The 13,117-nt window shown below is 60.4% G+C and overlaps 2 non-coding genes across 2 annotated transcripts; both read left to right on the top strand.

Annotated features, from left to right (window-relative positions):
- Positions 1-8,976: 8,976 nt before the first annotated feature.
- On the top strand, positions 8,977-10,791 carry LOC142790699 (small subunit ribosomal RNA). Its single transcript, XR_012889712.1, has one exon. It is a non-coding gene; the product is annotated as a small subunit ribosomal RNA (ribosomal RNA).
- A 1,719-nt stretch (positions 10,792-12,510) lies between these two features.
- LOC142790675 (5.8S ribosomal RNA) lies at positions 12,511-12,663 on the top strand. Its single transcript, XR_012889688.1, has one exon. It is a non-coding gene; the product is annotated as a 5.8S ribosomal RNA (ribosomal RNA).
- Positions 12,664-13,117: the final 454 nt, after the last annotated feature.

Below are 13,117 nucleotides of genomic sequence, written 5' to 3'. Positions count from 1 at the left end.
AGGGCTCGAGACAAAGCTCGACCCTAAACCGCGCCAAGTACGGAGGGAACAGCGCGGCTAAGGGCTCGAAACAAACCCTAAACCGCGCCAAGTACGGAGGGAACAGCGCGGCTAAGGGCTCGAAACAAACCCTAAACCGCGCCAAGTACGGAAGGAACGGCGCGGAGAGGGCTCGAGACAAAGCTCGACCCTAAACCGCGCCAAGTACGGAGGGAACAGCGCGGCTAAGGGCTCGAAACAAACCCTGAACCGCGCCAAGTACGAAAGGAACGGCGCGCAGTAGGGGTTTAAAACAAAGCTGGTCCCAAAATCGCGCCAAGTACGAAAGGAACAGCGCGGTCGAGACTCGGAAGAAAAAGCTTTCAAAGTGTCGTAGCACGATGCACACTGCTGTTCGTGTGGAACAAACGTGACTACCGTGCTGTACGGTGGAGTTCTGTGCGCAAAAGCGGCGCGTGTGTTTCTAAGCACCACAGCGTTGTGTCAAAAAAGAGGTGCCTGAGAGAAACGCATGCGACTGCCGTGCTTTGCGGCATAGCACCGTGCGCAAAAACGGTGCGCATGCAAGAGGTGTCAGAGCTAGCGAACTTGTGCCACGAGCAACAGGTCACTAAAAGCCTATAGATGACGGTGTTGGAGGAAAAGAAAAATATCGAGAAAGCACTGCGGTGTGCCGTGCGTAGGGACGGGCGCGCGTGCCACATGCCGCCGAAATATGGGTGTCGGAGAAAACAGAGTGCCGCGCGTAACGAGGGGCGCGCGTGTTACAGAGAGATATGCCCAAACGCATGAAAGTGTACGCAGGTGTCCTAAGGCAGTTTTTTTTTTTTTCCTCATTTTGATGTCGCCCCGGCTGACGCGGTTTTCGTTTTTCCGTGCCGCCCCGGCTGACGCGGTTTTCGTTTTTCCGTGCCGCCCCGGCTGACGCAGTTTTTGCGCCGCCCCGGCTGACGCGGTTTTCGCGCCGCCCCGGCTGACGCGGTTTTCGCGCCGCCCCGGCTGACGCGGTTTTTGCGTCGCCCCGGCTGACGCGGTTCGGACTTTGCACTTTTTGGCTCACCCCGGCTGGCGGCCCACTCACTCGATCGCCAGGTCTGTTTGCCCCGGTGGTTCCACCGCCAGGCTTAAGCGCGAACTTTTTTTGTTTGTTTTCTTTTGATTAAGCGCAAGCTTTTTTCTTTGTTTTCTTTTGATTAAGCGCGGGCTTTTTTCTTTGTTTTTTTTTTGATTTCGCCCCGGCAGACGCGGTTTTTGCGCCGCCCCGGCTGACGCGGTTTTTGCCGCCCCGGCTGACGCAGTTCGGACTTAGCACTTTTCGGCTGTGCCTGGCTGGCGGCCCACTCACTCGATCGCCATGTCTGTTTGCCAAAGTTTTCCCGGTGGTGCCGCACCCGGGCTCGCCCCGGCTGACGCAGTTTTCGCGCCGCCCCGGCTGACGCGGTTTCGTGCCGCCCCGGCAGACGCGGTTTTCGCGCCGCCCCGGCTGACGCGGTTTCGTGCCGCCCCGGCAGACGCAGTTCGGACTTAGCACTTTTCGGCTGTGCCTGGCTGGCGGCCCACTCACTCAATCGCCATGTCTGTTTGCCACAGTTTTCCCGGTGGTGCCGCACCCGGGCTCGCCCCGGCTGACGCAGTTTTCGCGCCGCCCCGGCTGACGCGGTTTCGTGCCGCCCCGGCAGACGCGGTTTTCGCGCCGCCCCGGCTGACGCGGTTTCGTGCCGCCCCGGCAGACGCAGTTCGGACTTAGCACTTTTCGGCTGTGCCTGGCTGGCGGCCCACTCACTCGATCGCCATGTCTGTTTGCCACAGTTTTCCCGGTGGTGCCGCACCCGGGCTCGCCCCGGCAGACGCGTTTTTTTTTTCTTTCGCCCCGGCTGACGCAGTTTTCGCGCCGCCCCGGCTGACGCGGTTTCGTGCCGCCCCGGCAGACGCGGTTTTTTGCGCCGCCCCGGCTGACGCGGTTTTTGCCGCCCCGGCTGACGCAGTTCGGACTTAGCACTTTTCGGCTGTGCCTGGCTGGCGGCCCACTCACTCGATCGCCATGTCTGTTTGCCACAGTTTTCCCGGTGGTGCCGCACCCGGGCTCGCCCCGGCTGACGCAGTTTTCGCGCCGCCCCGGCTGACGCGGTTTCGTGCCGCCCCGGCAGACGCGGTTTTCGCGCCGCCCCGGCTGACGCGGTTTCGTGCCGCCCCGGCAGACGCAGTTCGGACTTAGCACTTTTCGGCTGTGCCTGGCTGGCGGCCCACTCACTCGATCGCCATGTCTGTTTGCCACAGTTTTCCCGGTGGTGCCGCACCCGGGCTCGCCCCGGCTGACGCAGTTTTCGCGCCGCCCCGGCTGACGCGGTTTCGTGCCGCCCCGGCAGACGCGGTTTTCGCGCCGCCCCGGCTGACGCGGTTTCGTGCCGCCCCGGCAGACGCAGTTCGGACTTAGCACTTTTCGGCTGTGCCTGGCTGGCGGCCCACTCACTCGATCGCCATGTCTGTTTGCCACAGTTTTCCCGGTGGTGCCGCACCCGGGCTCGCCCCGGCAGACGCGTTTTTTTTTTTCTTTCGCCCCGGCTGACGCAGTTTTCGCGCCGCCCCGGCTGACGCGGTTTCGTGCCGCCCCGGCAGACGCGGTTTTTTTGCGCCGCCCCGGCTGACGCGGTTTTTGCCGCCCCGGCTGACGCAGTTCGGACTTGGCACTTTTTGGCTGAGCCTGGCTGGTGGCCCACTCACTCGATCGCCATGTCTGTTAGCCACAGTTTTCCCGGTGGTGCCGCACCCGGGCTCGCCCCGGCTGACGCAGTTTTCGCGCCGCCCCGGCAGACGCGGTTTTCGCGCCGCCCCGGCTGACGCGGTTTTTGCCGCCCCGGCTGACGCAGTTCGGACTTAGCACTTTTTGGGCTGAGCCTGGCTGGCGGCCCACTCACTCGATCGCCATGTCTGTTTGCCACAGTCTTCCCGGTGGTGCCGCACCCGGGCTCGCCCCGGCAGACGCGTTTTTTTTTTCTTTCGCCCCGGCAGACGTGGTTCCCCCCCCCCCCCCCCTTTTCGCTCGCCCCGGCTGACGAGGTTTTCGCGCCGCCCCGGCTGACGCAGTTTTCGCGCCGCCCCGGCTGACGCGGTTTTTGCGTCGCCCCGGCTGACACGGTTCGGACTTTGCACTTTTCGGCTGTGCCTGGCTGGCGGCCCACTCACTCGATCGCCATGTCTGTTTGCCACAGTTTTCCCGGTGGTGCCGCACCCGGGCTTGCCCCGGCAGACGCGTTTTTTTTTTTCTTTCGCCCCGGCTGACGCAGTTTTCGCCCCGCCCCGGCTGACGCGGTTTCGTGCCGCCCCGGCAGACGCGGTTTTTTGCGCCGCCCCGGCTGACGCGGTTTTTGCCGCCCCGGCTGACGCAGTTCGGACTTTGCACTTTTTGGCTGAGCCTGGCTGGCGGCCCACTCACTCGATCGCCATGTCTGTTTGCCACAGTTTTCCCGGTGGTGCCGCACCCGGGCTCGCCCCGGCAGACGCGTTTTTTTTTTCCTTCGCCCCGGCAGACGTGGTTCCCCCCCCCCCTCCGTCTTTCTTTTTGTTTTTTTTTTCGCCGCGGCTGAAGTGGATTTTTCGGTGCCTCGACGCCCCGGTAGTCGCGGTTTTTCCGTTTCCGCACGGCCCCGGCTGACGCTGCTCGGTCACAGTCGCCTTTTGTGAGGATTGCAGACTTCTTGAGCGCGGGTGTTTTTTTTTGTTGTTGTTGTTGTTTTATTACGCATTCGCTCCAGCAGACGCTGTTTAGACTTTTTGTTTCCTCTTTTATCCTGCGACGAGGTGACGAGGTTTATTCGGTGCCCCGCCGCCCCGGCTGAAGTGATTTTTCCTGTCCCGTGCCGCCCCGGCTGACGCGGTTGGGACTTCGCGTTTGTTCGGCCGCCACGGGTTTTGGCGCACTCGCTCGGTTGCTTGTTGTTGCCACTTGTTGCGAACCCAGGTTTCTTGAGCGAGCGCGGGCGTTTTTTCTTCCTTTCTTTCTTTGTTCTATGTGTTAGCGAATCGGCCTTTAATATCACACGAGGACTCACAACCAACAATTTTCAGTTTGAAGTGTAAAAAATCTGCAGGTGTTGACGTAACTGACTTGCCCCGTACCCTTGAGTACATCCATGAAGTTCTCGTAGTACTACTAAATCGCATTATTCCAAGTGGAGAAATTCCCATAAACTTGCAAACCTCTACACGAAAATCGGTGCGCGTGATAAAGTTGAAAATTATCGTCCGATATCAAATGTGCCTTCTATAACACAAATTCTAGGAAAAAAAAACACTTGTTCGCCGTTTTCTGCGCCGTGACTGGCAGCACTCCGGCGAAGCGAAACGGGGTCGATTCGAGCACGATATCGGCGTCTTTCGACGTGCTCGCCGGCGACCGTCGCACGAGTACGTCGCACGAGCGCGTCTGCCGGGGCGCCGTTTGCGAAGCCGACGCAAAAGTGGGAACCGCCGCTCGGATGATCGCCGCTTTCGGCAGAGTGAGTGTTGGCACTCCGGGGAAGCGAAACAGCGTGAATGCGCCCACGAAATCGGCGTATTTTGAAGTGCCCGCCGGCGACCGTCGCACGAGTACGGTAAACCGCGTCAGCCGGGGCGTAGTTCGGGACGCCGACGAAAAAGTGGGAAGCGCAACTCGGATCTTCGCCGTTTTTGCAGGAGTGAGTGGCGGCCCTCCTGCGAGACCAAGAAGCATCGATTCGTGCACGAATTCGGCGCCTTTCGACGTGATCGCCGGCGACCGTCGCTCGAGTAGGGCAAACCGCGTCTGCCGGGGCGGGCTTCGGGACGCCGATGCGAAAGTGGGAAACGCTGCTCGGATGTTCGCCGTTTTTGGCCGAGTGAGTGCTGGCACTCGGGCGAAGCCAAACGGGGCCGATTACGGCACGATATCGGCGTCTTTCGACGTGCCCGGCGGCGACCGTCGCACGAGTACGGTAAACCGCGTCAGCCCGGGCGGAGTTCGGGACGCCGATGCGAAAGTGGAGAACGCCGCTCGGATCTTCGCCGTTTTTGGAGGAGTGAGTGGCGGCACTCCGGAGAAGCCAAGGAGCGCCAATTAGCGCACGATATCGGCGTCTTTCGACGCGCTCGCCGGCGACCGTCGAACGAGTAGGGCAAACCGCGTCTGCCGGGGCGGGGTTTACGACGCCGACGCAAAAGTGGGAACCGCCGCTCGGATGTTGGCCGTTTTTGGCAGAGTGAGTGCTGGCACACCGGCGACGCGAAAGAGCGCGAAAGCGCCCACGAAAGTGGCGTATTTGGACGTGCTTGACGGCGACCGCTGCAGGAGTACGAAAAACCACGTCAGCCGGGGCGAGCGACCCACGGCGGTCTGGGTGCTTATCGCTGCTATTATAGGGGCACCCCGGCAGACGCAGAAAAAAAAAATTTTTTTTCGACCTTCTTTTTTGCTGGTCGAGCTCGGGTAACCCAGGTCGCAATGGGAGCCGCGCACGAAAGCGGCGTCGCGAGACGCGTTCGCGGTCGCTAGTCGCACGAGCTCGGCAACCGCGTCAGCCGGCGCGGAGTTCGGGATGCCGACGGCTAAGTGGGTACCGCTGCTCGGATGTTCGCCGTTTTTGGCCGAGTGAGTGCTGGCACTCCGGCGAAGCGAAACGGGGCCGATTCGGGCACGATATCGGCGTATTTCGACGTGCTCGCCGGCGACCGTCGCACGAGTACGGCAAAGCGCGTCTGCCGGGGCGAGGTTTGCGATGCCGACGAAAAAGTGGGAAGCGCCGCTCGGATCTTCGCCGTTTTTGCAGGAGTGAGTGGCGGCCCTCCTGCGAGACCAAGAAGCATCGACTCGCGCACGATATCGGTGTCTTTCGACGTGCCCGCCGGCCACCGCCGCACGAGTACGGCAAACCGCGTATGCCGGGGCGGGGTTGGCGACGCCGACGCAAAAGTGGGAACCGCCACTAGGATGTTCGCCGTTTTTGGCAGAGTGAGTGCTGGCACACCGGCGACGCGAAAGAGCGCGAAAGCGCCCACGAAAGTGGCGTATTTGGACGTGCTTGACGGCGACCGCTGCAGGAGTACGAAAAACCACGTCAGCCGGGGCGAGCGACCCACGGCGGTCTGGGTGCTTATCGCTGCTATTATAGGGGCACCCCGGCAGACGCAGAAAAAAAAAATTTTTTTCGACCTTCTTTTTTGCTGGTCGAGCTCGGGTAACCCAGGTCGCAATGGGAGCCGCGCACGAAAGCGGCGTCGCGAGACGCGTTCGCGGTCGCTAGTCGCACGAGCTCGGCAACCGCGTCAGCCGGCGCGGAGTTCGGGATGCCGACGGCTAAGTGGGTACCGCTGCTCGGATGTTCGCCGTTTTTGGCCGAGTGAGTGCTGGCACTCCGGCGAAGCGAAACGGGGCCGATTCGGGCACGATATCGGCGTATTTCGACGTGCTCGCCGGCGACCGTCGCACGAGTACGGCAAAGCGCGTCTGCCGGGGCGAGGTTTGCGATGCCGACGAAAAAGTGGGAAGCGCCGCTCGGATCTTCGCCGTTTTTGCAGGAGTGAGTGGCGGCCCTCCTGCGAGACCAAGAAGCATCGACTCGCGCACGATATCGGTGTCTTTCGACGTGCCCGCCGGCCACCGCCGCACGAGTACGGCAAACCGCGTATGCCGGGGCGGGGTTGGCGACGCCGACGCAAAAGTGGGAACCGCCACTAGGATGTTCGCCGTTTTTGGCAGAGTGAGTGCTGGCACTCCGGCGAAGCGAAAGAGCGCGAATGCGCCCACGAAAGTGGCGTGTTTGGACGTGCTTGACGACGACCACCGCAGGAAAACGAAAAACCACGTCAGCCGGGGCGAGCGACCCATGGCGGTCTGGGTGCTTATCGCTGCTATTATAGGGGCACCCCGGCAGACGCAAAAAAAAAAAATTTTTTTTTCGACATTCTTTTTTGCTCGTCGACCTCGGGTGACCCAGGTCGCAGTGGGAGCCGCGCACGAAAGCGGCGTCGCGAGACGGCTTCGCGGTCGCTAGTCGCACGAGCTCGGCAACCGCGTCTGCCGGGGCGGAGTTCGGGACGCCGACGGCTAAGTGGGAACCGCCGCTCGGATGTTCGCCGTTTGTGGCCGAGTGAGTGCTGGCACTCCGGCGAAGCCAAACGGGGCCGATTCCGGCACGATATCGGCGTCTTTCTACGTGCTCGCCGGCGACCGTCGCACGAGTACGGCAAAGTGCGTCTGCCGGGGCGGGGTTTGCGACGCGTACGCAATAGTGAGAACCGTCGCTCGGATGTTCGTCGTCTTTCGCCGAGCCAGTGCTGGCACTCCGGCGAAGCCGAACGGAGCCGATTCGGGCACGATATCGGCGTCTTTCCACGTGCTCGCCGGCGACCGTCGCACGAGTACGGTAAACCGCGTCAGCCGGGGCGGAGTTCGGGACGCCGATGCGAAAGTGGGAAGCGCCGCTCGGATCTTCGCCGTTTTTGGAGGAGTCAGTGGCGGCACTCCGGTGAAGCCAAGGTGCGCCAATTCGCGCACGATATCGGCGTCTTTCGACGTGCCCGCCGGCCACCGTCGCACGAGTACGGCAAACCTCGTCTGCCGGGGCGGGGTTTGCGACGCCGACGCAAAAGTGGGAACCGCCGCTCGGATGTTCGCCGTTTTTGGCAGAGTGAGTGCTGGCACTCCGGCGAAGCGAAAGAGCGTGAATGCGCCCACGAAAGTAGCGTATTTGGACGTGCTTGACGGCGACCGCCGCAGGAGTACGAAAAACCACGTCAGCCGGGGCGAGCGACCCACGGCGGTCTGGGTGCTTATCGCTGCTATTATAGGGGCACCCCGGCAGACGCAGAAAGAAAAAAAAAAAAAATGGGGACATGGCGTGCGTCACCGTGCGGCTTCGCAGCGTTGCCGAAGTCGCCGAGCCCTTCGACTGAGCCGAACGGCGGACAGGGAACGTTGGTCGGCCGTTCTAACCTGTCGGTGCCACGCCGAGACGTCGTTAAGGAAAACCGCGTCGTGGGCCTCTACGACGCCGTCGAGTCGTTGTACGTTTGGTGTCCAGCGTGTCGGCGGCGAGTAGCGGACACGTCGTTCACGACTTCGGTCTTTCGCAGTCGACGCGAACTTGCGGAGAGTCGTGGTGCCTCACGTTTTCGGCAGAAACCGCGGCGGAATTTTCCCGTGCGTGCGCGCACGACCTCGGTGCTGTGCCGTCAGCGTAGTGTTGCACAAACTCGTGGCCTACCCAAGGTGCGGTACGTTTGCGGCCGTATCCTCGGTGGGAATTTCGTGAGTAGGGTCGCAAATTCTACGACCTCGGCGGGTTTGAGAGCGACGTAGACTTGTGGCACGCTCAACGTGCCACACGTTTCGGGGCACACCCGCGGTGAAATTTTCTCGAGTACGCTCGTATTAGTGCCCAAGGAGGTCTGGGTACTTATCGCTGCTATTATGTGGGGGTTCTCGTGAGCGGCGTACGCGAAAGCGACCGGGTGTCTGATATGCGGCGGGCTTCGGCCTCGTCAAGCGTGTCCTCGGGTCTGCTCCAGGGGAATCCACGGCAGTCGTCTGCAGCCTCATCCGCTTGATGCGTTAGGGGCTGGTTGTCGGACGGTGCCGTTTTACCACGATATCGAGGTGTGTTCCGTGTCGTCCTCGGGCGATTCAGATGCGAAAGCGCCGAAGACGCGGGCGTGACCCGTCGTCTGGCGGCTTTGCAGTCTCGGCTCCGTTGCTAGTTCCGGCCGGTCCACCGACAGTGCAGCGGGCTTGGGCAACCCGCACGGCGCGACCGAGTCGATGCAACGAAAAAGAGCGAGCATGAACGTGCTTCTTGCCGCACGGCTCCCACTCGTCTTTCGGGAAGGTTGTGCCGTAGCGAGCTCGAACGCCGTCATCTCGGAGTGCAAAATAAGCGTGTTGGGGCGCCTGAAGGTGGCCTCCGCCGCACACAGACTGCGTCCGGCCCGCCGAAGGCGAGGACGGACGCGCAGTCGAACGATTACCTGGTTGATCCTGCCAGTAATCATATGCTTGTCTCAAAGATTAAGCCATGCATGTCTAAGTACATGCCGAAATAAGGCGAAACCGCGAATGGCTCATTAAATCAGTTATGGTTCCTTAGATCGTTTCTTCCTACTTGGATAACTGTGGCAATTCTAGAGCTAATACATGCAGTGAGCCTGGAGCCCTTTGGGTAACGGGTGCTTTTATTAGACCAAGATCGATCGGGTTTCGGCCCGTATTGTGTGGTGACTCTGGATAACTTTGTGCTGATCGCATGGCCACGAGCCGGCGACGTTTCTTTCAAGTGTCTGCCTTATCAACTTTCGATGGTAGGTTACTTGCTTACCATGGTTGTTACGGGTAACGGAGAATCAGGGTTCGATTCCGGAGAGGGAGCCTGAGAAACGGCTACCACATCCAAGGAAGGCAGCAGGCGCGCAAATTACCCACTCCCGGCACGGGGAGGTAGTGACGAAAAATAACAATACGGGACTCTTTTGAGGCCCCGTAATTGAAATGAGTACACTCTAAATCCTTTAACGAGGATCAATTGGAGGGCAAGTCTGGTGCCAGCAGCCGCGGTAATTCCAGCTCCAATAGCGTATACTAAAGCTGCTGCGGTTAAAAAGCTCGTAGTTGGATCTCAGTTCCAGACGAGTAGTGCATCTACCCGATGCGACGGCTCGGACTGAACATCATGCCGGTTCTTTCTTGGTGCACTTCATTGTGTGCCTCGAGATGGCCGGTGCTTTTACTTTGAAAAAATTAGAGTGCTCAACGCAGGCGAGTCGCCTGAATAAACTTGCATGGAATAATAGAACAAGACCTCGTTTCTGTTCTGTTGGTTTTTGGAATACGAGGTAATGATTAAGAGGGACGGACGGGGGCATTCGTATTGCGGCGCTAGAGGTGAAATTCTTGGACCGTCGCAAGACGAACTACTGCGAAAGCATTTGCCAAGAATGTTTTCATTGATCAAGAACGAAAGTCAGAGGTTCGAAGGCGATCAGATACCGCCCTAGTTCTGACCATAAACGATGCCAACCAGCGATCCGCCTGAGTTACTCAAATGACTCGGCGGGCAGCTTCCGGGAAACCAAAGTATTTGGGTTCCGGGGGAAGTATGGTTGCAAAGCTGAAACTTAAAGGAATTGACGGAAGGGCACCACCAGGAGTGGAGCCTGCGGCTTAATTTGACTCAACACGGGAAAACTTACCCGGCCCGGACACTGGGAGGATTGACAGATTGAGAGCTCTTTCTTGATTCGGTGGATGGTGGTGCATGGCCGTTCTTAGTTGGTGGAGCGATTTGTCTGGTTAATTCCGATAACGAACGAGACTCTAGCCTATTAAATAGGTGCGGGGTTCCCAGCACCTTACAACCTTCTTAGAGGGACAAGCGGCTCCTAGCCGCACGAAACAGAGCAATAACAGGTCTGTGATGCCCTTAGATGTCCGGGGCCGCACGCGCGCTACACTGAAGGAAGCAGCGTGTCTTTATCCCTGTCTGAAAAGACTGGGTAACCCGTGGAACTTCTTTCGTGATTGGGATAGGGGCTTGCAATTGTTCCCCTTGAACGAGGAATTCCCAGTAAGCGCGAGTCATAAGCTCGCGTTGATTACGTCCCTGCCCTTTGTACACACCGCCCGTCGCTACTACCGATTGAATGATTTAGTGAGGTCTTCGGACCGATGTCCGGCGCGGCCTTTCGGTTGCGCCGGTCTGTTGGAAAGATGACCAAACTTGATCATTTAGAGGAAGTAAAAGTCGTAACAAGGTTTCCGTAGGTGAACCTGCGGAAGGATCATTAACGGATTGTGAAGGGTGAGCGCCTCAGCTGCGTCTGCGCCCGACACTTTCTGCCGCTGACCCCGTTTGGACGCGGGGTCGGCTTTTCCCCACGGGGCTGCCTGAATGTGGAGCGGCACCCCGTGACAAATTGTTGCGCCCAGCGGACGCCAACACCGCGACCTTGGACGGTCGGCCAGGTGGCGGACGCGGGTACAAACGGCGCAACGCACTCATAGGTCGGCTTTCGACCCGCCACTGCACCGTGGCTCGAAGCGCTCGAAATGCGCGACCCGACCGCTGCGGGACCGCCTAGTACTGTAAACAGGAGCGGCGGAGCGCGAACGGCGAGTCGTGGTTACGTCGGTAGAAGGCGAGGCTGCGCGTTCCCGAAACGCCAGCCGAGTGCCCTCCCGACCGTTCGAGCGTGCAAGAACGAGACCCGACAATCGCGCGGCGACTGCCAAGTACGAGAGGAACGGCACAAGCGTCGGCGGTCGGTCAAGGAACTGGCGATGTGACGGGTCCGCTGTGCACCAGTGCATACCGTCCCGCCGTCCGCGGCAAGCGCCTCCGCGTCCTCGGGTGACGGAGGCTGCCGGTCGGTTCTTGCAGGCGAGGGATCTCGCTGGCACCGGTTCGCGTTGACGCGCGGCCGGTCATGGCACGGCGATGCGACGGCCGAGGTGCGCAGTACTCGATGGAGGAACCGCACGCTCCGATGACCGTCCCGCCCTCCGCGGCGTATGCGTACCGACCGTAATGGTTGCAGCAGCGCCGGCCGGCTTTTGAATTCGCCACACGAAACACGGTGCGAGATCGCGGTTAGGGGAGCGTCGACGTTGCCAGGCGTTTTGCTTGCTGCCGAGGGAAAGGCGGCACGGCCACGTCGCGCTCGTCGCGATTAGCGGGTCTGCGCGCTTTGGGAAGGTGCCGCAACGACTTGCCGAAAGAGGAAGCACGGAAGAACGAGGGACTTGGACGTCCCGACAATTGAACGCACTTGCGGCCAGGCCCTTGCTGGCTTCGTTCTTCCGCCTCGAGTAGGCTCGTACGCGGCTCCGGCGCCGAAAGTGGTCCTTGGCACCGACTTCGGTGGACGTGGGAAATGCCGCGCAAGTACGGCGCGCCTGGCTCCACCTGTTGGCTAAAGTAGGCAGCCGGATCGGCATTTTGGTGTGCGGTGGCAAACCGTGGATGCGAAAAAAGCTTGTGCGATTTCGTGGAACAAAAAGCGGGGGTCCCCCTTTTTATGCGGAGGAGACCGACCCGCCTGCCGTGGTGAACCGCGACGCCACGGTAAAAACGGGAGAGGCTTGTCGATGGGACCGTGCATCCCGCGCTCCACGGAGGCCGGGAGGCGGCCGCCCGAGGAAATGTGTAGCCGTCGAGGCCCGCATCTGCGTGCACTCTTATCCAAATGGGTGTACCGCAGGCATTTTCTGGTTAGGCGGGCCAATGAGAGCGAGCACACAACGATACCTACGGGTCCGGCTTGGAGAACCGGCTTCGACGCCTCCCGAGTATTTATAGAGGGGTGGACCACGAAAGCACTCGCAAGTAGCGAAAGCGAAACGCCGTCCGAAACACACCGTTTGCTCGATTTGCGGCAGCCGAAAAAGGCGCGGCAGAGTTTTGGAGTCCAAGCGTGCGCTGAAAAGCGCCCTTCTTGGCCACTGTTTGGCCGAGTGCCAGAAACGTTTGGTTTTGACTGTACGGAATTGAACAAACACTTTTTCACGACTCTAAGCGGTGGATCACTCGGTTCTCGGGTCGATGAAGAACGCAGCCAGCTGCGAGACTTGGTGTGAATTGCAGGACACACTGAGCACTGATTCTTTGAACGCACATTGCGGCCTTGGGTCTTCCCTTGGCTTCGTCTGTCTGAGGGTCGGATCACATATCAAGAGAGCCTTCGGCGCACAAGGGAACGTGAGCCGTCGACTCGTTTTGACCGCGTCGGCAACACGGACAGCACGCTGAACACCTCACAGCGAGCGCCAACAGCGGCCACTCAAGGGCGAGACGGTGGCGACCGTCGTGCCAGAGCCCAACCGAAACGGGGGCGACCGACTGCATTGAGGATGTGGCACCTCGTTGAGACCGCCGCAGGACTTCGAGTCGGAAGGAAGCCTGCAGGGAAAGTGCGGTCGAGGTTGCGTACTCCTCTCTGCGACCGGGCGCGCAAGAGCTGCGAGAGCCACGGACGCGCAACTTTAACGCACGGTAAACACGAGGAGCGAAAGCCGGCCAGCAAAGCTTCTCCAGCCGTGCGCAAAGTGCGCGAGATCGCAGCCTTGCGTTGCGCTTGTTGCCCTCGAAGTAAGCAGGGTGTCCCGTAGACCGGG

This window comes from Rhipicephalus microplus, unplaced genomic scaffold, assembly GCF_043290135.1.
Source record: "Rhipicephalus microplus isolate Deutch F79 unplaced genomic scaffold, USDA_Rmic scaffold_117, whole genome shotgun sequence".
Classification (NCBI taxonomy): Eukaryota; Metazoa; Arthropoda; class Arachnida; order Ixodida; family Ixodidae; genus Rhipicephalus; species Rhipicephalus microplus.
This window is presented reverse-complemented; position numbering and strand designations above follow the sequence as displayed.